The sequence below is a fragment of the Schistocerca americana genome, chromosome 8, assembly GCF_021461395.2.
Source record: "Schistocerca americana isolate TAMUIC-IGC-003095 chromosome 8, iqSchAmer2.1, whole genome shotgun sequence".
Classification (NCBI taxonomy): domain Eukaryota; kingdom Metazoa; phylum Arthropoda; class Insecta; order Orthoptera; family Acrididae; genus Schistocerca; species Schistocerca americana.
This window is the reverse complement of record NC_060126.1, coordinates 96315434-96339831: the sequence shown is the minus strand read 5'-3', so window position 1 is coordinate 96339831 and position 24398 is coordinate 96315434. Positions and strand designations below refer to the sequence as shown.

Here is a 24398-nt window from a genome sequence, read left to right as displayed (position 1 = left end):
ACAATCAAGACAGAGAAGCATGGTGTCAAAAGGTAAGTAACTTTTAGCATGAAAGCAATTGAAATTTTTCAACTAAAACACCTGTACCGACAGCCAAACTCTTCAAATGCTGTAGCTTCCTGGGGTTTTAATAACAATATTCACTACAGATCCCTTCAATTTGGACACCATATTGAGTAAGAATTGTGCATTATTTCTTTCTTATCTGAAATATTTATGCAATTGCCTCCAAAGTCTTTGGTCCATTTATAATTAAATTAGAGCTGTTACCTGGTTTCTTCTGCCACTGTTTGGTAGAACAACTTCATATTTACAAACGAAAAGCACAATGATGCTGATGTTAACGTCAGACAATAATTGACTAGCATCATCACAGAGGATAACAAGACTGAGGATCAATGATAAAAATTTGTGTGTGTGTTTGTGTGTGTGTGTGTGTGTGTGTGTGTGTGTGTGTGTGTGTGAGTGAGTGAGTGAGTGAGTGAGTGAGTGAGAGAGAGAGAATACGGGAAGAGGACAATTTGAGTAACAAGATATCATGCTACACTGAATCTAGATTTGTAACTTTTATAGGTTCTATGAAAATTGCAGGTCGAGCGGCACAGCCACAGGTTGCCGCCGCCGCATCTGGTGGCTGCTGCTGTGCCGGACACTAATCTGCCGGTAGTCAGCTGCATGTGCGCTTCCCATGTTAAGTGTAAACAACATTGCCATCTAATTAACCTACGCTTACCTTTATTTACAGTAGGTGCTGAAAATGATGTCCCTATGTGATAAGAGCAGTCTGACATCTCCTGAAAATATTAGCAAACACTCGACAAATTTCAGCTGACAAAATCTGAGAAATGACTAGCCGATTCCTGTCTTCCAACTCTTTGAGTATGTGGGGACTGTTTGCACACACCTTGGCTTTTAACATTCTCCATAGATAAAAATCTCAACTGGAGAATGAAGCCAGTCGACTAGCCTATCATCAAAAACACTTCATATTGCTGTCATAGAAACATTGGCGATGTGTGGTCTTGCATTGTCCTGCATGAAATAACAGTACATATTTTCATTGTGTGCTAGTTCCCGAAAAGAAGGATGCAGTATATTGCTCACATACCTGTCAGAATGTATTGTTAAGTGGAAACAGATTGGTCCAATAATTTGTCTTGCACTAGTTGCACACCACACTCCTATTTTCGGATCATGCAAAAATGGCTCTGAGCACTATGGGACTTAACTTCTGAGGTCATCAGTCCCCTAGAACTTAGAACTACTTAAACCTAACTAACCTAAGGACATCACACACATCCATGCCCGAGGCAGGATTCGAACCTGCGACCGTAGCGGTCGCGCGGTTCCAAACTGTAGCACCTAGAACCGCTCGGCCACCCGGCCGGCTCGGATCATGCAGAGAATGTTGTAATTCATGAGCATTTCCAGAGCTCCAATGTCGATTGTTGGGAAAAAAATTGTCTCAAGATCAACTTCCCCACTGTGCACAGACTGTAACAGCCAGATGCAATAATGATGTTGAGCAACAATATCCGAGTTCCTCAGTTGATGTGCTAATGTCATTTTTGTATGGTTTCAATTTTAGTCTGTGCACAGCTCTTTGCACAGATGCTCTTGACACACCAGTCTGAAGTGCCAAACAGCACACACATTTTCTCAGACTTCTTCCCGAGCACCTCCCCCCCCCCCCCCCCCATCTTACCTAATTTATTTTTGGTTAAAACACTGGTTCTCTGGGCTTTCATTTGTGTGACACAGATCCAGACTCTTGAAATTTCTTCATTATTCTGTGTGTCATCAAATTATTGGGAACACGCACACCAGGAAATTTTCGTATGAATCCAATCCAACATCCACATACAATTCTGTTTTTGCATAGTTCAACACAAGAAACATTCATGATTTTGCAATAATCATGTCTAGCAACAATATTTGAAGCTATTAAACGTACAGGCAGTATACACAAAGTATTGGTGTCCAAGAATTACGCGTAGCGACAACCAGCAGATGCAGCGGCAACAGCCAGCAAATGCATGATGCTAGCCTCTGTAATAAAACTGGTTATGGTGAGATAAATGTACTAACTGATCTTGGAGCATATGAAATGATCAATTTCCTAGTTGAAGACTTAAAACAGAGAAATCCACTATCATATAGCGGTATAAAAATGTATAAATGTCAACATACATAAACACTTCATGTAATTACTATGACTATTATTGACATTTTGAAAAGATATACAATGATAAACAATTATTTGCACTTTGTTTGTGTAATGTATGCTTCACACATGATTTTGCATGAACAGATCAATATATAATAGTGTTTTTTTCGCCACAGGTTGTTATAGGTAAACCTCTGTTGTAGTTCGATATCAGTGGGGTGTGGGAGTATGGGGTGCATGTAATGCTTATGTTTTGTTAACATGGTGGTTGATGATAAATTTGTATTGTGGAATGAAATGACTAAAAATATACCTATCCAACAACAGAAAATCCACCAGTGTTCATATTATATGAGAAAATGAAGCCAATACAAAAAATTGCATTTCAGAATGTACTTTGGGTCTACAACTTTCAACAACAAAGAACAATAACAGATGAGGATTATAAAAACTGTATATTTTAAATTCTACTGTTTCTACCTCTCTCTGCAGTGTGTCATTATCTCAGCATGCTAAGTGCCACGAAATTGTGACCTGCAGCTCAAATTTCAACTGACTTCAGAATTAATGAACATACATTGGGTTATAAGAGGGTGGTGACGGTCAGAATATGGTGACATCGGCTACGATTTTCTCAAAGTTAAATGTGAATACTGTGTTGGACTATATTCTTGTTGCAGATTAAAAGTGCACATATTGTGAAAATTTTATATGAATAATTAGCCAAGTAAGAATCACAGTTACAAAACAGCAACAATAACAGGAAAAGGAGATCACAACCAAGAAGAAGAAAAGGATAAAAAATAAAAAGTGAGGTGAACAATTAACAACGTCGATGTCCAACAATGAAGTTAAGTACTGGAAATATTTTCTTTATTGGTGAACCGTTTGGTTGCACAATCATTAACAATAACAGTCACTGAACAGGAATCTGAAACAGCGGGTGATAATACAGAAATGGGAGATTTATGTAGTGTTGCAAAACGAGAACAGGATAGGTTTATAGAAAAAGCTATAGAGTCATGTAAATTATTAAAATGAGGTAATAATAATGACATACGTACTATTCTGGCATTGTTAATAAAAATGAGAAATGATAATTAGGATCTGTTAATTGAAATGAATAATGACAATAAAGATCAGTTACTAAAAATGAATAATGATAAATCAGGATCAGTTAGTAAAAATGAATAATAATAATAATAATAATAATAATAATAATAATAATAATACAGATCAGTTTACAAAAATTATTGAGCTACTTGAAAATCATAAACAAGAAATTAATAGCCAGTTCACAGAATTTGGTCTTTCAATAGGAGTGTTACTTGATTGTATCAGTATATATACAGCTCAACTAAATGATATCAATCCAAAAATTGAGAGGTTAGGTGGTCGTGTAGGGTCTGTTGAGTCCAGGATGAAAGAAATTTATCTTCAATTTAACACTAAAGTCCAAAATATCAAAGATGGACTCCCTGAAGACAAGGAAAAAAACAAAATTGCTTTCGAAAAAGCGCATGCAGAAATAAGTACTGTTGACAAAAATGTAAATAGTCAAATTTTGAGTTTGGAAACTAATGTTGACACCAAAGTGGCACTTGCTGAAAGCAGTTTTGTTGACATTGTGCAGACAGTAGACAGCAAATGAATTATAAACTAACAACAAAACCAGCACCGTACAAGTAGTGTTTCTGTTCTGTGCAAAAAAGTTGAAGAATTGCCCAGTGATGAAGTTAATACAGTAGACATTGCATTTTACATTTTCCGCGATTCTGTGCCATAAATTCATAGCCGCTATGAAAAACCCGTAAGAGCAATGTTAAAAATTCCCCAATTTTACACTTCTTCCTAATAAGATTTACCTCAATTCTAAGTTCTTACTCAATGTCTCGCTTGACTTCATCCCGTTTTCTTCCTATTGACATTTTATATGACTGAATGAGTTATAAGTGGCCCAAAAGACATATGGTTCACAACATGGATGATTGCGGAGTTATGGGAATATTTTATAGAGAGGGGTGATGTGAGAGAAGAAATGCTGACAAAATCCACGATTGGTGTTGCTAACACAACTTGCAACATTTAGCTTCACTGCACAATTATGATACAACTACTGCTAGGTTTTAGCAGTAATGGAAAAACAAGACAGTCAATGGGAAGTGTTCTCGACCAAGCCAATATATGATGAAGGGGCCCAGCCCAGCCACCACCTTTTCTTGTGCCACTTATAACTCAGTCCCATCTTTTGGTATGTGTTTCCAATGTACTGTATTCAGCAACAATATTAATCATTGACCTTTGAATTGGAACACTGAGTCTCGAAGAATATGCTCTGTTATGGTCAAGAAAATGTCACCCATTTCCAGCTAGTGAACTTTTATGCGCTGGTGACTTGTCAAGTCACCCAATAGCCAACACAGCAACCACACCACACTAACACACACAACATGAGCTTGTCTGCTGGATGTTTGGAGGGAGTGAGTGGCTCTTCAGCAATGGGAGTGCTGGTAGGGGTGAATGCATTTTCTGAAGTGATGATAATACACTTTTCATGCAGAAGGTGTGCTTAGACAGAGATGTCATATGGAAATAGAACAAGGGTTTTGCGATAGCACATTTTAAAGACTTTTGTGTTCCAGTCTGACTCAATACAGTTGCAACAACTTTGTACACTACTTATGTATATACTTTGCACTACATACACCATACACTGTACATCATAAAGATTGGCACCAGTTATAACGATACAGCCTTCCCCAAAATTCATACGAAATGTCTGATACCACCTTCTCTTTACATGCATCCGGACAGTTATCGAACAATTCAGTGCTTCCTAAGGCCTTGTATGTGTGTCTATATATATATACACTACTGGCCATTAAAATTGCTACACTACGAAGAATACATGCTACAGACGCGAAATTTAACCGGCAGGAAGAAGATGCTATGATCAGTTGACCGGCGTTGCCTGGTGAAACATGCCTCATGTAAGGAGGAGAAATGAGTACCATCACAATTCCGACTTTGATAAAGGTCGGATTGTAGCCTATCGCAATTACGGTTTATCGTATCGCGACATTGCTGCTCGCATTGTTCGAGATCCAATGACTGTTAACAGAATATGGATTTGGTGGGTTCAGGAAGGTAATGCGGAATGCCGTGCTGGATCACAACGGCCTCATATCACTAGCAGTCGAGATGACAGGCATCTTATCCGCATGGTTGTAATGGATCGTGCAGCCACGTCTCGATACCTGAGTCAATAGATGGGGACATTTGCAAGACGACAACCATCTGCACGGACAGTTCGATGACGTTTGCAGCAGCATGGACTATCAGCTCGGAGACCACGGCTGCGGTTACCCTTGACGCTGCATCACAGACAGGAGCGCCTGCGATGGTGTACTCAACGACGAACCTGGGTGCACGAATGGCAAAACGTCATTTTATTGGATGAATCCAGTTTATGTTTACAGCATCATGATGGTCACATCCGTGTTTGGCGACATTGTGGTGAACTCACAATGGAAGTGTGTATTCGTCATCGCCATATTGGCATATAACCTGGTGTGATCGTATGGGATGCCACTGGTCACCTCTTGTTCGCATTGACGGCACTTTGAACAGTGGATGTTACATTTCACATGTGTTAGGACCCATGGCTCTACCTTTCATTCGATCCCTGCGAAACCCTACATTTCAGAAGGATAATGCACGACCGCATGTTGCAGGTCCTGTACGGGCCTTTCTGGATACAGAAAATGTTCGACTGCTGCCCTGGCCAACACATTCTCCAGATCTCTCACCAATTTAAAACATCTGGTCAATGGTGGCCAAGCAACTGGCTCGTCACAGTACGCCAGTCACTACTCTTGATGAATTGTGGTATCGTGTTGAAGCTGCATGGGCAGCTGTACCTGTACACGCCATCCAAGCTCTGTTTGACTCAATGCCCAGGCATATCAAGGACGTTATTACGGCCAGAGGTGGTTGTTCTGGGTACTGATTTCTCAGGATCTATGCACCCAAATTGCATGAAAATGTAATCACATGTCAATTCTAGCATAATATATTTGTCCAATGAGTACCTGTTCATCATCTGCATTTCTTCTTGGTGGAGCAATTTTAATGGCCAGTAGTGTATCATTCTGTCCTATTTGATAAAAAACTTGATATCCATTGTGAAGGCATATGGAATGTTCTAGAAGATTGTGCGTTGTCATAATTATCGGTGGATTGCTGTCATTGATAAAATTCTGTACATATACTAAATTAAGTAACTAAACAAGAAACTGAAGTGATAAGTCTTGAGCACTAAATAACTAGAGACTGCAGAGATATTAGCATGAAAAATCAATGCTTCTAATTAACAAACCGGTAATCTAATGATCTAGTAAGAGAAAGCATATTTATCATGAGAATCAGCTTAAGAGTTATTACCAAGCGATGTATTTTCATTTTTTATTTATTTTCATGTCTTCCTCTTTGTCTCTGTAATCACATTTCTAATTAACTCTCCAATTGTTTACATCTCACAGTTTTCCAATTTCAGAATTTGAGGCCTATTTGCAACTTTCTCATATGCAGTCGGATGAAACACAATTTTCGTAATGTCATTTAATGTTAGGAACCAGATCCAAACTGTAATTAATTATGCAACTAAAATAATACGCAAGACATTATTGTAATTAAAGTTCAGAATGATTTTCTTAAGGAAAACTAAATATATTACTATGTTGTTGTTGTGGTCCTTAGTCCCGAGACTGGTTTGATGCAGCTCTCCATGCTACTCTATCCTGTGCAAGCTTCTTCATCTCCCAGTACCTACTGCAACCTACGTCCTTCTGAATCTGCTTAGTGTATTCATCTCTTGGTCTCCCTCTACGATTTTTACCCTCCACGCTGCCCTCCAATGCTAAATTTGTGATCCCTTGATGCCTCAAAACATGTCCTACCAACCGATCCCTTCTTCTAGTCAAGTTGTGCCACAAACTTTTCTTCTCCCCAATCCTGTTCAATACCTCCTCATTAGTTACGTGATCTACCCACCTAATCTTCAACATTCTTCTGTAGCACCTCATTTCGAAAGCTTCTATTCTCTTCTTGTCCAAACTGGTTATCGTCCATGTTTCACTTCCATACATGGCTACACTCCATACAAATACTTTCAGAAACGACTTCCTGACACTTAAATCTATACTCGATGTTAACAAATTTCTCTTCTTCAGAAACGATTTCCTTGCCATTGCCAGTCTACATTTTATATCCTCTCTACTTCGACCATCATCAGTTATTTTACTCCCTAAATAGCAAAACTCCTTTACTACTTTAAGTGTCTCATTTCCAAATCTAATCCCCTCAGCATCACCCGATTTAATTTGACTACATTCCATTATCCTCGTTTTGCTTTTGTTGATGTTCGTCTTATATCCTCCTTTCAAGACACTGTCCATTCCGTTCAACTGCTCTTCCAAGTCCTTTGCTGTCTCTGACAGAATTACAATGTCATCGGCAAACCTCAAAGTTTTTGCTTCTTCTCCATGAATTTTAATACCTATTCCGAATTTTTCTTTTGTTTCCTTTACTGCTTGCTCAATATACAGATTGAATAACATCGGGGAGAGGCTACAACCCTGTCTCACTCCTTTCCCAACCACTGCTTCCCTTTCATGCCCCTCGACTCTTATAACTGCCATCTGGTTTCTGTACAAATTGTAAAAAGGCTTTTGCTCCCTGTATTTTACCTGTGCCACCTTTAGACTTTGAAAGAGAGTGTTCCAGTCAACATTGTCAAAAGCTTTCTCTAAGTCTACAAATGCTAGAAACGTAGGTTTGCCTTTTCTTAATCTTTCTTCTAAGATAAGTCTTAAGGTTAGTATTCCCTCACGTGTTCCAACATTTCTACAGAATCCAAACTGATCTTCCCCGAGGTCCGCTTCTACCAGTTTTTCCATTCGTCTGTAAAGAATTCGCGTTAGTATTTTGCAGCTGTGACTTATTAAACTGATAGTTCAGTAATTTTCACATCTATCAACACCTGCTTTCTTTGGGATTGGAATTATTATATTCTTCTTGAAGTCTGTGGGTATTTCGCCTGTCTCATACATCTTGCTCACCAGATGGTAGAGTTTTGTCATGACTGGTTCTCCCAAGGCCATCAGTAGTTCTAATGGAATGTTGTTTACTCCCGGGGCCTTGTTTCGACTCAGGTCTTTCAGTATTGTATCTCCCATCTCATCTTCATCTACATTCTCTTCCATTTCCATAATATCGTCCTCAAGTACATCGCCCTTGTATAAACCCTCTATATACTCCTTCCACCTTTCTGCCTTCCCTTCTTTGCTTAGAACTGGGTTGCCATCTGAGCTCTTGATATTCACACAAGTGGTTCTCTTCTCTCCAAAGGTCTCTTTAATTTTCCTGTAGGCAGTATCTATCTTACCCCTAGCGAGACAAGCCTCTACATCCTTACATTTGTCCTCTAGCCATCCCTGCTTAGCCATTTTGCACTTCCTGTCGATCTCATTTTTGAGACGTTTGTATTCCTTTTTGCCTGCTTCATTTACTGCATTTTTATATTTTCTCCTTTCATCAATTAAATTCAATATTTCTTATGTTACCCAAGGATTTCTATTAGCCCTCGTCTTTTTACCTACTTGATCCTCTGCTGCCTTCACTACTTCATCCCTCAGAGCTGCCCATTCTTCTTCTACTGTATTTCTTTCCCTCATTCCTGTCAATTGTTCCCTTATGCTCTCCCTGAAACTGTTTACAACCTCTGGTTTAGTCAGTTTATCCAGGTCCCATCTCCTTAAATTCCCACCTTTTTTAAGTTTCTTCAGTTTCAATCTGCAGTTCATAACCAATAGATTGTGGTCAGAATCCACATCTGCCCCTGGAAATGTCTTACAATTTAAAACCTGGTTCCTAAATCTCTGTCTTACCATTATATAATCTATCTGATACCTTTTAGTATCTCCAGGATTCTTCCAGGTATACAACCTTCTTTTATGATTCTTGAACCAAGTGTTAGCTATGATTAAGTTATGCTCTGTGTAAAATTCTACAAGGCGGCTTCCTCTTTCATTTCTTCCCTCCAATCCATATTCACCTACTATGTTTCCTTCTCTCCCTTTTCCTACTGACGAATTCCAGTCAGCCATGGCTATTAAATTTTCGTCTCCCATCACTACCTGAATAATTTCTTTTATCTCGTCATACATTTCATCAATTTCTTCATCATCTGCAGAGCTAGTTGGCATATAAACTTGTACTACTGTAGTAGGCATGGGCTTTGTGTCTATCTTGGCCACAATAATGCATTCACTATGCTGTTTGTAGTAGCTAACCCACACTCCTATTTTTTTATTCATTATTATACCTACTCCTGCATTACCCCTATTTGATTTTGTATTTATAACCCTGTAATCACCTGACCAAAAGTCTTGTTCCTCCTGCCACCAAACTTCACTAATTCCCACTATATCTAACTTTATCCTATCCATTTCCCTTTTTAAATTTTCTAACCTACCTGCCCGATTAAGGGATCTGACATTCCACGCTCCGATCCGTAGAACGCCAGTTTTCTTTCTCCTGGTAACCACGTCCTCTTGAGTAGTCCCCGCCCGGAGATCCGAATGGGGGACTATTTTACCTCCGGAATATTTTACCCAAGAGGACACCATCATCATTTAATCATACAGTAAAGCTGCATGTCCTCGGGAAAATTTACGGCTGTAGTTTCCCCTTGCTTTCAGCCGTTCGCAGTACTAGCACAGCAAGGCCGTTTTGGTTAATGTTACAAGGCCAGATCAGTCAATCATCCAGACTGTTGCCCCTGCAACTACTGAAAAGGCTGCTGCCCCTCTTCAGGAACCACATGTTTGTCTGGCCTCTCAACAGATACCCCTCCGTTGTGGTTGCACCTACGGTATGGCCATCTGTATCGCTGAGGCACGCAAGCTTCCACACCAACGGCAAGGTCCATCGTTCATGGGGGGGGGGGGGGGGGGATATTACTATAAAAGATTGTTATTCAAATATTGTATTTTATACCTTATTCGGCTGTATCATCAGTTTCTATACGTCTTGTAAATTTTAATTGTAACATTGAAATTGTGCAAATTTAATAATGGACTAATTTGGAAGCTATCATTAAGATTCTATATAAAGAAATGCAGCGATGCTGCAACAAGTCAGTTTTGAAATTACTTTTGGAAGCAAAGAAATCAGTGAAGTCTGTCCGTTTTTGGTTTACATGATGAGTGTGCAGCTCCGATGTCAATTAATGTGAATAAATTTTGTTAAGCACGAAAATTTTGCATTAATTCATCAATGGACCAAGCAGAAGAAGCTAAAGTTAAGTCACATTCAACGAGAACCGTTACACAGTGATAGAGAGAGAGCATGAAGCAAAACTGTAGCACCTGAGCTTTCTTTTAAATTTACATTTTACATATTGTACAGAAATTCACTGAGCTGATTTCTAATAAGCTTGTAACATCAGTTTTATCTAGCATAAAATAACACTTTAACAGTGGTGAGCATATGACATGCAGCTTTTAAGGAAAGCATTAAACAATAAAAGCAATACTTTGTCATTAAGCAGATGTCCACATTTATGTTTATGGTTTCACCACTTAGCTGTTGTGATGTTTTCGGTTTAATTCAACACATTCATCAATTTTTACTTTTTTTCTGCGTGAGCACAAAGCATTATCTCTTAAAAACACTTGTTTTGAACCTATAATTTATGGATGAACTATGTCGGAAAATGGATCGATTACCTTGTACCTGGATACCAATTTCAATTTTTTGATGGGTTTTCACTTGCTGTTACACATCTGTGATTTTTTAGGAACCAATGAAATTCACTACCACAAATTATTGTATGAACATTGTATTGTACATTTTATTTCCTTGCTTAAGACATATTATATACAGAGTATTGGAAAGGATTGCGATTTTTAATCACATATGGTAATTACACGTGCTTTAGCTCATATTTTGTGGATTTTAACATTTTCCTCAACTCTTTTCTTTTAATTTTGCATTTTTTAAGTATGGACTGTATGAAAATGTAAAATAAGGGTTTCACTGTAAGTACACTAATTTTGTTCTGCGGTATAAAGTATGTTGCTATATTTTCTATAAATCAGGTGAGTTCAAATAACTCTGCATGGACTAAGTGTTTTCTTTCAATCATAGTGCATAACCAATCAATAATATTTCAGTAACTGAAGTCACATTTATAAATATTAGTATACAAAAGATTATAAAGAAAATGTTTTTGTGTAGTGATTACTTAGAGGCATTTGTTGATCACAATACTTCTAAGTTTTTCAAAATACTTACTTTTCATAAAATACAGGTTCTACTGTCATACCACTGTGATAAAATCAATGAATGTAATTTTATGTCAAAGAATAGAGTTACAAGTAGAAATATTTGTTATGTGTACCATCTTTTGCTTATCCCATTCATCTTAAATCACATATGTAACAACCTGAAAGCTACAGAATAGGTAAAAAGTCAGAAGACTTTAATTGTTTTGAAAATTTGTGGGAAAAGAAACTTCGTAAAGACAAACTTCTGCTCTTGTTGTCTTTTGAATGAAGTAATATTGCTAAGATAGTCGAAAACATTGTATATCATGTAATGAAGATTGTACAAATATATACTGATTTATTGTACTCCAAAATCTTGTTCACATAACCAGTTTAATTACTTTGTACCAAAATTCTTCTCGCATTTCATGCTTTCAGTTTTTTTTTTTTTTTTTTTTGGGGGCGGGGGGTGGGGGGGGGGGGGGGTGGGGGGGGGGGAGGGGGGCGTGATTGCAATAAAACTGGTTATGATGAGATAAAGGTACTAACAAATCTTGAATAATTTGACTGATTTCCAAGTTGAAGACTCAAAACCAGAAATCCACTACCATGTGAAGACTCAAAACCAGAAATCCACTACCATGTGAAGACTCAAAACCAGAAATCCACTACCATGTGTGTGTACTAAAATTTGTAAACGTCAACATATATAAACACTTCATGTAATTATATGATGATTATGGACTTTTTGAAAAGATATACAATGATAAACAATTATTTGTACTTTGTTTTTGTAATGTACGTTTCAAAGATGATTCTGCATGAATAGATCATTATAAGAGAGTGTTTTCTTCGCTACATGTTGTTATAGGTAAATCTTTGTTCCGGTTCAGAATAAACTGGAAATGTGGGCAGGGAGAACATGTTATGTGTGTGTTGTGTTAGCATGGTGGGTAACAGCAATTTGTATTTTGAAGTGAAATGACTAAAAATACGTCTATTCAACAACAGAAAATCCGCCAGTATTCACAGTATTTAATAAAATGAACCTGAGCATCCTCTACACCAGTACAAAATATTGCATTTCAGAATGTACTACAAGCCTACAATTCTCTACAATGAAGACCAATAACAGATGAATATTATGAAAACTGTTTATTCTGAATTCTACAGTTGCTACCTTACACTACATCTGTCACTATCCAAGTGTGTCAAGTGCAGTGAAACTGTGGCCAGCAGCCCAAATTTCAACTGCCTTCAGAATTAACGAACAGACATTGGATTATAGGAGGGTGGTGATAGTCACACCACAACCCACTCCCACACTTCTTTTGTGACACTCTCTGTGTCGCTCAATGAGAAAGATGATATACAGATGGTGAAACAACAGAACATGTAACAACTGGACTACATATTCCAATACACATTATTTGAAACTTCCTGGCAGATTAAAACTGTGTGCCCGACCGAGACTCGAACTCGGGACCTTTGCCTTTCGCGGGCAAGTGCTCTACCATCTGAGCTACCGAAGCACGACTCACGCCCGGTCCTCACAGCTTTACTTCTGCCATTATCTCGTCTCCTATCTTCCAAACTTTACAGAAGCTCTCCTGCGAACCTTGCAGAACTAGCACTCCTGAAAGAAAGGATATTGCGGAGACATGGCTTAGCCACAGCCTGGGGGATGTTTCCAGAATGAGATTTTCACTCTGCAGCGGAGTGTGCGCTGATATGAAACTTCCTGGCAGGAAGCTTCTGTAAAGTTTGGAAGGTAGGAGACGAGATACTGGCAGAAGTAAAGCTGTGAGGACCGGGCGTGAGTCGTGCTTCGGTAGCTCAGATGGTAGAGCACTTGCCCGCGAAAGGCAAAGGTCCCGAGTTCGAGTCTCGGTCGGGCACACAGTTTTAATCTGCCAGGAAGTTTTATATCAGCGCACACTCTGCTGCAGAGTGAAAATCTCATTCTGGACACAATATTTGGTTTTAATGGTTCATATTTATTTACTGTGTAGCTTCAACATTTTCACTTATGTTACAATTTCAGGGTAACTGTCAAGGTTACTTTTACTCTATTTTGCCCATCACTCTCCACAAGTAAGACCCTTTACAAAGTTTTTCACCAAGACTGAATCCTCTTTGATGACAAGTTATTCTCTTGAGATGCAATTGCATGCTGAAAAATATATAAATAAACAAGTACTGTAGAACATCTACAGTTTTGTCTTATTTATTTATAAATTAGTTTTGATGATAGTTGAACATTTTTGCTGGAGGTCTAAGACAAATTTGTTACCCTTTTACCAAAATTCACTTGCAAGATATGTGTGTTGACAGTGAGTGGCAATGCCATCATAATACACTTTCCTGCGACAATATCTACATAAACAATACACCAACCACTACACAAAGTATGAGGGAGATGAGTGAATGTCCAACGCAGGAATGGTTTCCATTCTTTTTTATTATTTAATCAACAGCAGACGGCTTTCATTGTAAATTTAATCAGATCAGACAAAAAACTGTCACCTCCATGAGACATTACATTACACCACTCCTAGCCTTGATAATGGCGTCAATACAGGGAGGAAAAGAGTTCACAATTTTCTTCAGGTATTCACTTACGCCATATTAAACCAAAGCCACGCATTAATGATTACAGGTATATCCTTATGAATTACGAAGCTGCACGAACATTGATTGCTATGTTTCACCCACTGTTCCAAATAGTCCCACACACTTTCTGTGGGATTAAAATTGTACGATTTAATGGGCCAGTTCATGTCCAATAGCATGACTTAGTGTTCACCAAATCAGGAACCTATTTGTTCAGCCATGTGACAGATCTGTTGTCATCTTAGAAGATTGAATTGTCCACAGAATACTCATTATGAAAATGAATAAGAATGAGCAACACCTGCTCACCGACAGTACTGAAGTAAACATCCTGCTTGATGTTCACAGTAACCTGAATGACTGGCCCCAAGTCTTGGAATGAAAAACACCCTCAAAACATCACAGAACCACCACCGGCCTAACTACACCCTCCGTACACTGAAATCTAAATGCCTTATTTGGATGACAATGCACTTGACACCTTGCTTCACCTGAAAACAAAAAAAATCGCAACTCACTGAGTCGCACTATGCACCTCCAGTCAAATACTGGTACAGAAGCAATAATTAGTTTCCTTCCCCCTTCCCTCTCACAAATGCCTGGATGTTTCTAACAACAATTATCGACTTCCTACTCCTGTAAAGATCCTGTACCACCACAGGTCGAGTTATTTGCTATCATTTCTAACATCTGAGGGTCAATTTATTTAAATGCGTAATCACATGTTGCAGCTACCTCGGGTTCTGCTGAGGTACAAATTTAAAGTAATCATTGCTGACCAGCAATGTTTTGAATAAGATACAACTGTCTTTGCTGAGCACTAGGTGGCAGTAGTTAGGAGTCCACAGTCAGCAGGCAGAGGAGTCGCGTGACCAACACAGTTGGGTTGAGAATATGTACGGGCCAGCAATGTTTGATTAAAGTTGCTAATCTATTTGGTATATGATTATCTATACCACGTTATTTCATTTGAGAGTTTCAGCGCGAAATGATACAAGTCAAACAGTGGCGTGCAGAATATTAAGTAATTGTGAATGTGTCAAAGGATTTGCTGGGTCATGTTTTCCACAATAAACAGTACCATTTCTGGCCTCAAAACAATTACTGTTCTTCATATTACCAGACATTCTCCAGTTTCTTAAATCATCTATCACTGGATTACACCAAGGTAACAAAAGTCAAGGAATACCTAATAATATCCAGTTGGACCTCCTTTTGCCCGGCATAGTGCAGCAACTACACACTGTAAGGCCTCAACAAGTCACTGGAAGTCTCCTGCAGAAATACAGAGCCATGCTAACTCCATGGCTTGTGACAAAGCAAGCTGGGATAATTTTAATTCCACTCTTGTTTTGCCATCTGCCTCCTTAAATTGGTTTTGTTACATTTAACTATTTATCATTAGCATACATGAATATAATCTGCATTTTCATATAACAGAAAGGTTGGTCCTCAGTTTTAAGAATTTAACACCAGATCTAGTTTTGTGCTCAGTTTTGTGTATGTAATTGATATTCTAATTTATTTTGATTATTCCTAGTTAGTACCTTTCATTATAGTGTGAAATCAAACAAATATAAATTCTGTACTAATTATAAACATTTGGAATACAAAATACTAGTAATCTTAAAGTATCTATTTGGCTCTATTTGAAAACATGTTGGCAAAGCCAGCCCTTAATTAATTCCCAAGTACTTTTCAGTTTTGTCAAAAGTATTATTTGCGTACTTATATTTGTTAATTTCATGATTTAAACACATAATTTGACCTAAACCTTGTAGTAGAAGCAACTGTTAAAAATATGCAAGTTTTTGATGTATTCCGTTAATTTAATGAGTTAAGTTTTAATTGTTATTTCAGTAAATTAAACATAGAACAATGTGAAATTTCAGTACCTATTATTGTGATGATATATAAGGGCTAGAGTTTTGGTCACGAGACAGTCAGTCCACAGCCAAGTTTCAGATGATGAGGAACTTGTGTTGGTTAGAACGACAACAATGCACCAACTTAACAGTGTAATAAGTGGTACACAATTAGGACGTGTTAGGGACAGTGTCTGATCCATACGTACCTGTTTGTTCTTCAAGAACTGTGAACTTTGTGGCTAGGTTTTTACTGTTCATTGACGTTCAACAGGAAAGTATTGTAGCAGTATGTGGAGGTTTGCCTGCAAACTAATAATGAGGCTTATCGAAAGTTAAACAATAGTGCGCTGGCCATACAACTGTGTATTATTAGGGGGTTGTGACAAGTGAAATTAAAGTACTGTGAAACGCAACTGTGCACCTGTCGGCTACATTATATACGGTAGTCAGTGTCGGAATCCACAACCCATTCTTCAGCCAGTGTAGCAACGCAGCAAGTCGATACCGAGGACAACAAACAAAGAAATAAATAAAGCAGGCGGAACCGCTACAAGCTGTCCATAAATGCGAAAGTGTTGCCAGTGCTGGATTTTGTGCATGAACTGATCTCGATTATATCCCATAAATGTTCAATGGGGTTCATGTCGGGCGATCTGGGTGATGAAATCATTTGCTCAAACTGTCCAAAATGTTCTTCAAACCAATCGCAAACAACTATGTCCCAGTGACGTGACACACTGTCATCCATAAAAATTCCATTGTTGTTTGGGAACACGAAGATCATGAATGGCTGCAAATGGTCTCCAAGCAATCGAACATAAATCATTTCCATCAATGTCTGGTTCAGTTGGACCCGGTCGATTCCATGTAAACACAGCTAACACCGTTATGGAGCCACTACCAGTTTGCACAGTGCCTTCCTAGCAATCTGGGTCCACGGCTTCGTAGGGTTTGCACCATAGTCAAACCCTACCATCAGCTCTTTCCAACTCACATTGGGACTTCTCTGACCAGGCCATGGTTTTCCAGCTATTTAGTGTCCAAGTGATATGGTCACGAGCCCAGGATGCAGGCAATGTCACGCCGTTAGCAAAGGCACACACATTGCTTGTCTGCTGCAAGAGCCCATTAACACCAAATTTCATCGCACTGTCCTAATGGATACATTTGTTGTATATCTTGCAGTATTGCCTGTCTGTTAGCAAAGACTACTCTATGCAAACACCGCTGCTCTGTCATTTAATGAATGCCACTGCATTGTCTGTGGTGACAGGAATTGCCTGAAATTTGGTATTCTTGCCACACTCTTGACATTGTGGATTTCAGAATACTGAATTTCCTAATGATTTCTGAAACGAAATGTCCCACCCATGTAGCTCCAATTACCATTCTGCATTCAAAGTCTGTTAATTCGTGTCGCGCGGCCAAAATCACTTTGAGAACCTTTCACATGGATCACATGAGTACAAATGACAGCTCCATCAATGCACTGGCCTTTTATACCTTGTGCACGATACTAACCTCATCTATATATGTGCACCCTGCCATCCCCTGACTCTTGTCACCCCAGTGGATATCTGTCTCCTAATTAATGGAGTTGAGAGGGACAGCAGTATCGACTTAATTATAGCACACATCACCCCTATCACTGTGTATACCCTATCAATTATAACTAATTTCAAATAAAAATATTACACACTCATTATAATCAAACAAATACATGAATAAATTAATGTATAATATTTCTGCTTATAAGGTAGTAGCAAATGAAATGTGATAAAATTGCTAGATTATATCTCTAAACATTCTTTTGTACAGCAAACAAGAGGAAACTGCCACATGATTTTTTTTTTTTTTTTTTGTGGTTTTAGGGCGCACAACTTCAATGGTCATTAGCGCCCTGACTACTCTAAGAATACACCGCGAGGCACAAGTTGACCACAACAACTAAAAGGGAAAACACGATAAAAGACAGACTGACAGGCATAGGATTAAAATACAGCATCATCAAATGTCCTTAGCGAGGTTTGTCAAATTGATAAAACGAAGAACACGAGCAGCTGCTCGTGGGTCATCTGCTAAAATGGCATCGAAAGTATTTGGCAGGTTAAGATCGAGGCGCAGTGTGTTAAGATCTGGACATGACATTAAAATGTGTCTAACCGTAAGCAAGTGCCCACATGGGCAGAACGGCGCCGGCGCAGCCGTCAGCAGATGGCGATGGCTGAACCGGCAGTGTCCAATTCTTAACCGGGCTAAAACGACCTCCTCCCGCCGAGAAGGGCGTGAGGACGACGTCCAAGCCACGGGAAGAGGTTTTAAGGCCCGAAGCTTGTTGTCGGTAAGTGCAGCCCAATCGGCATGCCACAGAGATAAGATGCGCCGACAAATCACCCTGCTAAAATCGGATGAAGGGACGCAACAAGAAGCTGTCCGAGGCTGGAGGACCGCAGCCATGATGTTTTGTTTTGCTTTAGGGTGCAAAAAACAACTGGGGTCATATGTGCCCATGTCAAAACTATAGAACACAAAGACAGAGAGAAGTTAAAAATGACTATATGTCACTCCCAGTTGACATTAGAGAAGACAGCTAAAAACAGGCACGTAGAGCCAAAAACAGGCACGTGGATAAAGGGCTAAAAGACGCACCACACAGAAACGGAGGTCCACAACTAAAAATTAAATAGCCTTCGCCATATTGCCTTGGCGGATAAAAAGTAAAACTCAGTCGACAGCCCACACGTAATTTGCTAAAACAGCCGATAACTCAGATGGCAAAGCCAAGCAGGAACATAAACGGTTAAAAAATGGGCATTCTGTCAGGAAGTGGCGGATAGTTAAGACTTGGGCACAATGTGTGCAAATTGGTGGGGTAGTGCCACTTAGCAAACGACGATGGCTAAAAAGGCAGTGTCCAATACGCAGCCTAGTTCAAATGACCTCCTCCCGGCGGGAGGGCTGAGAGGAGATCGTCCAAGCCGCTGGGAGAGGCTTAATAAGCCAGAGCTTATTCCCATGAAAGGAGGACCATTAGCGATGCCAAAGGGACAACACCTCATGACAACACAGAAATCATTGGAGGGAATATAGGAACTAGCGGGCTGAGGTACGAGGACTGTAGCCTTAGCAGCAGCAGCAGCAGCAGCAGCAGCCTCGTTTCCTGGAAGACCGATATGACCAGCAACCCACAGAAACATCACACTGGCTCCAACAAGAGTGAGCAAGTTACAGTTTTCCTGGACCTGCTGCACTAAGGGATGGGCAGTGTACGGTGGACACAGAATTTGAAGGGTCGCTGAAAGAGTCTGGGCAGAGGACGCAATTGAAAAGTCTGTGATGGCCTGATACAGGGAAATGAGCTTGGCTGTAAATACTTAGCAGTGTGCTGGAAGCCAATATCGAAAAACACAGGTGTCAATGACGAAGGCACATCTGACCCCACAGTCAGCCCGAGAGCCATCAGTGTATACAAAGGTACTATCGCAAAGGTCGTGAAACTGAAGGCAATAGAGCGCGGCCTGAGTAGTGTCCTTATGAAGCGAATAAAGGCCAAGGTTAACATGGGCCACTTCACGAAGCCAAGGTGGTGAAGTAGTTGCAGGTAGTGTGAAGTTAAGCTGCCAGAGCAAGTGCTGAAAGCGAACTCCAGGAGGTAACAGAGAAAAGGGACATGCCCCATACTGATGATCAAAGGAAGCATTGAAGGAGGAGCCACTGGATGGGTGGCCACGCATTGCAGACAAACAGCATGCATTCCAGCTGAAGAGAAAGTCGTGGCAGTAGGACAGTTGTAATTCAGCAGCTTAAGTATACAGACTATCAACCGGACTAGTGTAAAAGGCGCCAGTGGCCAAACGGATGTCACAGTGGTGAATGGTGTTGAGCCGGCGTAAGAGGGATGAATGTGCAGACGCATAAACAAGCCACCCATAGTCAAGTTTTGAACGGACAAGGGACCGGTACAAACAGAGGCGAGTGGTTCGATTGGCACCTCAGGAAGTACCATTGAGGACACGTTGGACACTGAGGAACCGCATACAGCGGGCTGCCAGGTAAGGCACATGGGAGGACCGAGAATGTTTCCCATCGAGCACGATACCCAGAAATTTCATAGCTTCAACAAATGGAAGGGCAACAGGCCCAAGACGTAAAGATGACAGGAGAAACCATTTGTGCCACCAGAAATTCATATAGAAAGTTTAGTCAGTGGAAAAATGAAAGCCATTGTCAATGCTCCAGGAGTGAAGTCAATCAAGACATCACTGCAGCTGCTGCTCAATGAGACAGATCCATGGAGAACTGCAATAGATGTAAAAATCATAAACAAAAAGGGAGCTGAAGATGCCTGGCAGGAGATAGGCCATCATTGGGTTAATGGCGATAGGATGACACTCAGGACGGAACTCTGAGGCACACTGTTTCCCTGGTTAAGTTGGTTAAGAAGGTCAGCCAAGAGAGCACCTCTCTGACAGGTCCTGTGAGAACCCCAAAGGGGACAATGTGCATTAAAGTAACAAAAATGGGGGCGGTAGCTGCCCAATAAGCTGAAGGAAGTCTGCCCCGGTGACATCGAATGACGGAGGGGGATAAACGATACAGAAAGAAAAAGTCAAGTGGGGAAGGAAAAGGTGAACTGAAACAGCTTGAAGATGGGTAGTCAGGGAGATAGGTTGACAGCAAATGTCATCCCGTATGGGCAGCACGACGCCCTCATGAGATGGAATGCCAACCTCAGGGGAAATATCAAAATGAACCGTTAAGAAATGTGAAAACTCAAAGAGTTTGTGAGGGCGCAATTTTGTTTCCTGAAGGCAGAGTACAAGGGGACACTGTGATGCTAAAAGCAGCTGTAAATCCTCTTTGTGGGACAGAAGGCCGCAAACATTCTATTGGAGGAGAGTCTTGACGAGGAAGAGATGTCGGTGGCTGCCGAGTGACAGCCTGTGAAGAGTCGCTACTACAGGGCACAGGAGCAGGAGGATCCTGCTCCGTGGTGCCCACAGAAGCATTGGCTTGCTTATGCAGTCAGTCTGTGGAGTCCAACAATGAAAAATGGTTGGTGATGTGCATCCTCAAGAAGATCTTTGAGTCGGCGAAGGAGAAGACCGTTTGTCTTCGATGGACTTCTTCGAGCCTTTCTGGTTAGACGAAGACTCGGGTGCTGTTTTGTGGGTGGCTTTGTCTCTTGAGGTGAGAGTTTGATGGCTTGTTGCACAGCTGGACAGGAGTATGGCGATGCTACCTTGACACTAAGCGATTTCACAACCTCAGAGCTGAATTGGCGGTTGCATGTCTGCGTGGCCATGTCCTTCATGGAGCAAGGGGGAATAAGAACAGAGATATAGGTGTCAGAAGGGAAAATGCACAGTTTGTCACTAGCCAATAACTTGCAAGCGACTGGGTAAGGCACTTTTTCTTTTACCCGAATCTCTTGGACAGCCCCCTCATCAAGATACATGGGACAATCCCGAGAGGAGGCAACGTGGCCACAATTGCAGTTAATGTAGCGGGGAGAAGGAGGCAGACAATTGCCCTCATACACATCCCTACCACAGGTTACACATTTGGCTGGGTATCAACAAGACATTCTAGGGTGGTTGAAATGATGGCACTGGTAGCAGCGAATTGGGTTTGGAATGTACGGCTGGACTGTGATAATTTCATAGCCTGCTTTGATCTTGGACGGAACTACCACTCTACCAAAGGTGAGATAAAGAGTGCAGGTGGGCACTAAGGAGGAATCTACCTTTTTAATTACACGATGGACGGCAATAACACCCTGATCAGAGAGGTAAGTTTGGATTTAGGCCTCGGTTAGACCATCAAGCAGCCTAGTATAAATGTTACCACAGGAAGAATTCAAAGTTCTATGGGCCTCGACACAAACAGGGTAGCCATGGAGAAGCGAGGTGGCAACCAGTTGTGTTTGAGGATCAGAAGTAGTATCTAAAAACGAAGTGCCATTCTGTACTCAAGAGCAGGATTTCACAGAGCTGGCAATTGCACCAACATATTTCTGAATAATAAATGGATTTACCATGTGAAAAGATTGACCGTCTTCAGTACGTAAGACCATGAGGAACTGTGATGCAGCGGGAAGGGTATTTGAATCATTAGCCTCATTATGTTTATGTTCCGTAGACGTTGACTGTGAAGATGATTGACTCGTTGCGAGAAAATTCCCCATGATTCCCATCGTCTCCGATGGCGCGCTCCTTCCAACTGGGGGTCCCCTTCACAAGGGGGCGCACCTGCCTTCGAGGATTGTTCACATCTCAGGTCACACCTCCCGAACACCTGACAGAGGGACCGATCGGCAATTTGGGAAGGTTGCAGCTCAGGCAATCACACCTCCCTGGGCCTGGCCTGTAAGGGGGGTACGTGCAAATCCTACCTGTCGACCCGGGGCTGCGAATTATGCATTACCCAGTCACCTGTAATGCGTCAGATGTGTGGGCTGGCCTTCAGGAGCACACAACCCCAATTCCTGCTTAAAACTTCAGCCATGCCCAGAACCTCTCCCTGAATCCATTTCCTTCCTCACCCCTATAACAGCCTCATGCCTACTTTCTCATGCTCCCCACAATCCACAAACCCCAACAAACCTGGATGCTCCATTGTGGTTGGTTATTCTGTCCCTTCTGAAAGAATTTTGGCCCTCATTGACCAACACCTCCAACCAATTGCCAGACATCAAGTCTTCAACATCAAAGATGCCAACCATTTCCTTCATCAACTCTCCACCATCCTCACCCTTCTATTCCCTCGATCCCTACTTGTCACTAGTGATGCTAGTTCCCAATGCTCCAAAATTCCTCATATCCATGGTCTTCCACTATTGAACACTACCTTTCCCAACATCCTTCAGACTCATACCCCACTCACTCCCCATACCTCACTAATTTCACCCTAACCCACAACTACTTCTTCTTTGAAGAGAAACCTTTCAAACAAATCCGCAACACAGCCATGGACACCTGTATGGCACCCTCCTATGCCAACCTGTTTATGGTCTGCCTAGAGAACGCCTTCCTAGCCTCCCAAAATGCCAAACTCATAGCCTGGTTCCACTTAACTGATGATCTCTTCATGATCTGGACTCAGGACCAAGACAACATATCTTCATTCTTTCACAATCTCAACAGCTTTTCTCCCACGTGCTTCACCTGATAATCATCAACCCACCATGCTACTGTCCTTGACGTGACCTCAAGGAGCTTTGTCACCCAGTACCATCCCACAACTGGAACAACTGAATCCCATATTTCACCAGGACCTTGATTACCTATCATCATGCCTAGAAATGAGGGATATCCTACCCAAGATCCTTCCCACCACTCCTAAAGTGGTGTTCTGCCACCCATCCAACCTCCACATCATCTTAGTCCATCCCTATGCCCATCCCAAACTGTTGCTACAAGGATCATATCCCCATGGAAGACCCAGGTGCAAGACCTGCTCAGTCCACCCACTCAGCACTTCCTATTCTGGTTCTGTCACAAGCTTATCGTACGCCATCGGTGGTTGGGCTGCCCGTGAAAGAATCCATGTCATTTACCAGTTCTGCTGCAATCATTGTTCAGCTTTTTGTATTGGTATGACTATCAATCAGCTGTCCATAAGGATGAATGGCTGCCGCCAAACTATAGCCAAGAGCAAAGTAGACCACCATGTGGCAGAACATGCAGTTGAACATAACAGGCTTGATTTCAATGGCTGCTTCACTAATGAATCATCTGGATCCTCCTCTCCACCACCAGCTTTTCTTAATTGCGCACATTGGAGTTATCATTACAATACATTCTCCCACTCCCATAACTACCCGGCCTAAAACTACAGCAACATAGTGTCCCCACACCATCTACACAACAGTTTCCAATCCCCCCCCCTCAAATCACTTCACCTCCTCCCCATTCTCATCTCACACACACTCTGTTTGCTGCCCTCACCAATGCATCCACCCATCTCTCCCTGCTCCTCTCCTTTTTGGCTTCGTTTTTCACGCCTCCCTGCCACACAACCTCCTGACACTGCACCTGTTGGCATTCTAGTACCTGGACACACTTTCAAACAGTGTTCCTTCTTCCCCCACCACAACACTGCTATCCTTTATCCTTCACAGCCCATTCCAGATTGCTGCTCCAGCCTATGGGGATGTTGCAGTCTAGTGCAAGCTACCAGAGTTGGTGGTCATCCATGCATGAAGTGTGCTTGCTTGCATGAATGAATGGTGTGTGTTTCTCTTATTCTGATGAAAGCTGTGGTTGAAAGCTTATCTATGTGTATCTTTTTATTGTGTCTGTCTGCAACTTAACGTGTCATCTTTACGGAAAGTAGCAATCTTTCTTTTCCTACACTGTTGATATTCTTGCATGGAGTTTCCATTGTTTAATTTTCCTTTCCTTATGACCTTTACAGAAA

The 24398-nt window shown here is 41.0% G+C and overlaps 1 protein-coding gene across 1 annotated transcript in view; it reads right to left on the bottom strand.

Moving 5' to 3' along the window:
* The window catches only part of LOC124545317 (cell division control protein 45 homolog), a 145786-nt gene that overhangs the window by 42038 nt on the left and 79350 nt on the right, over positions 1–24398 (bottom strand). The gene's annotated exons all lie outside the window — the stretch shown is intronic.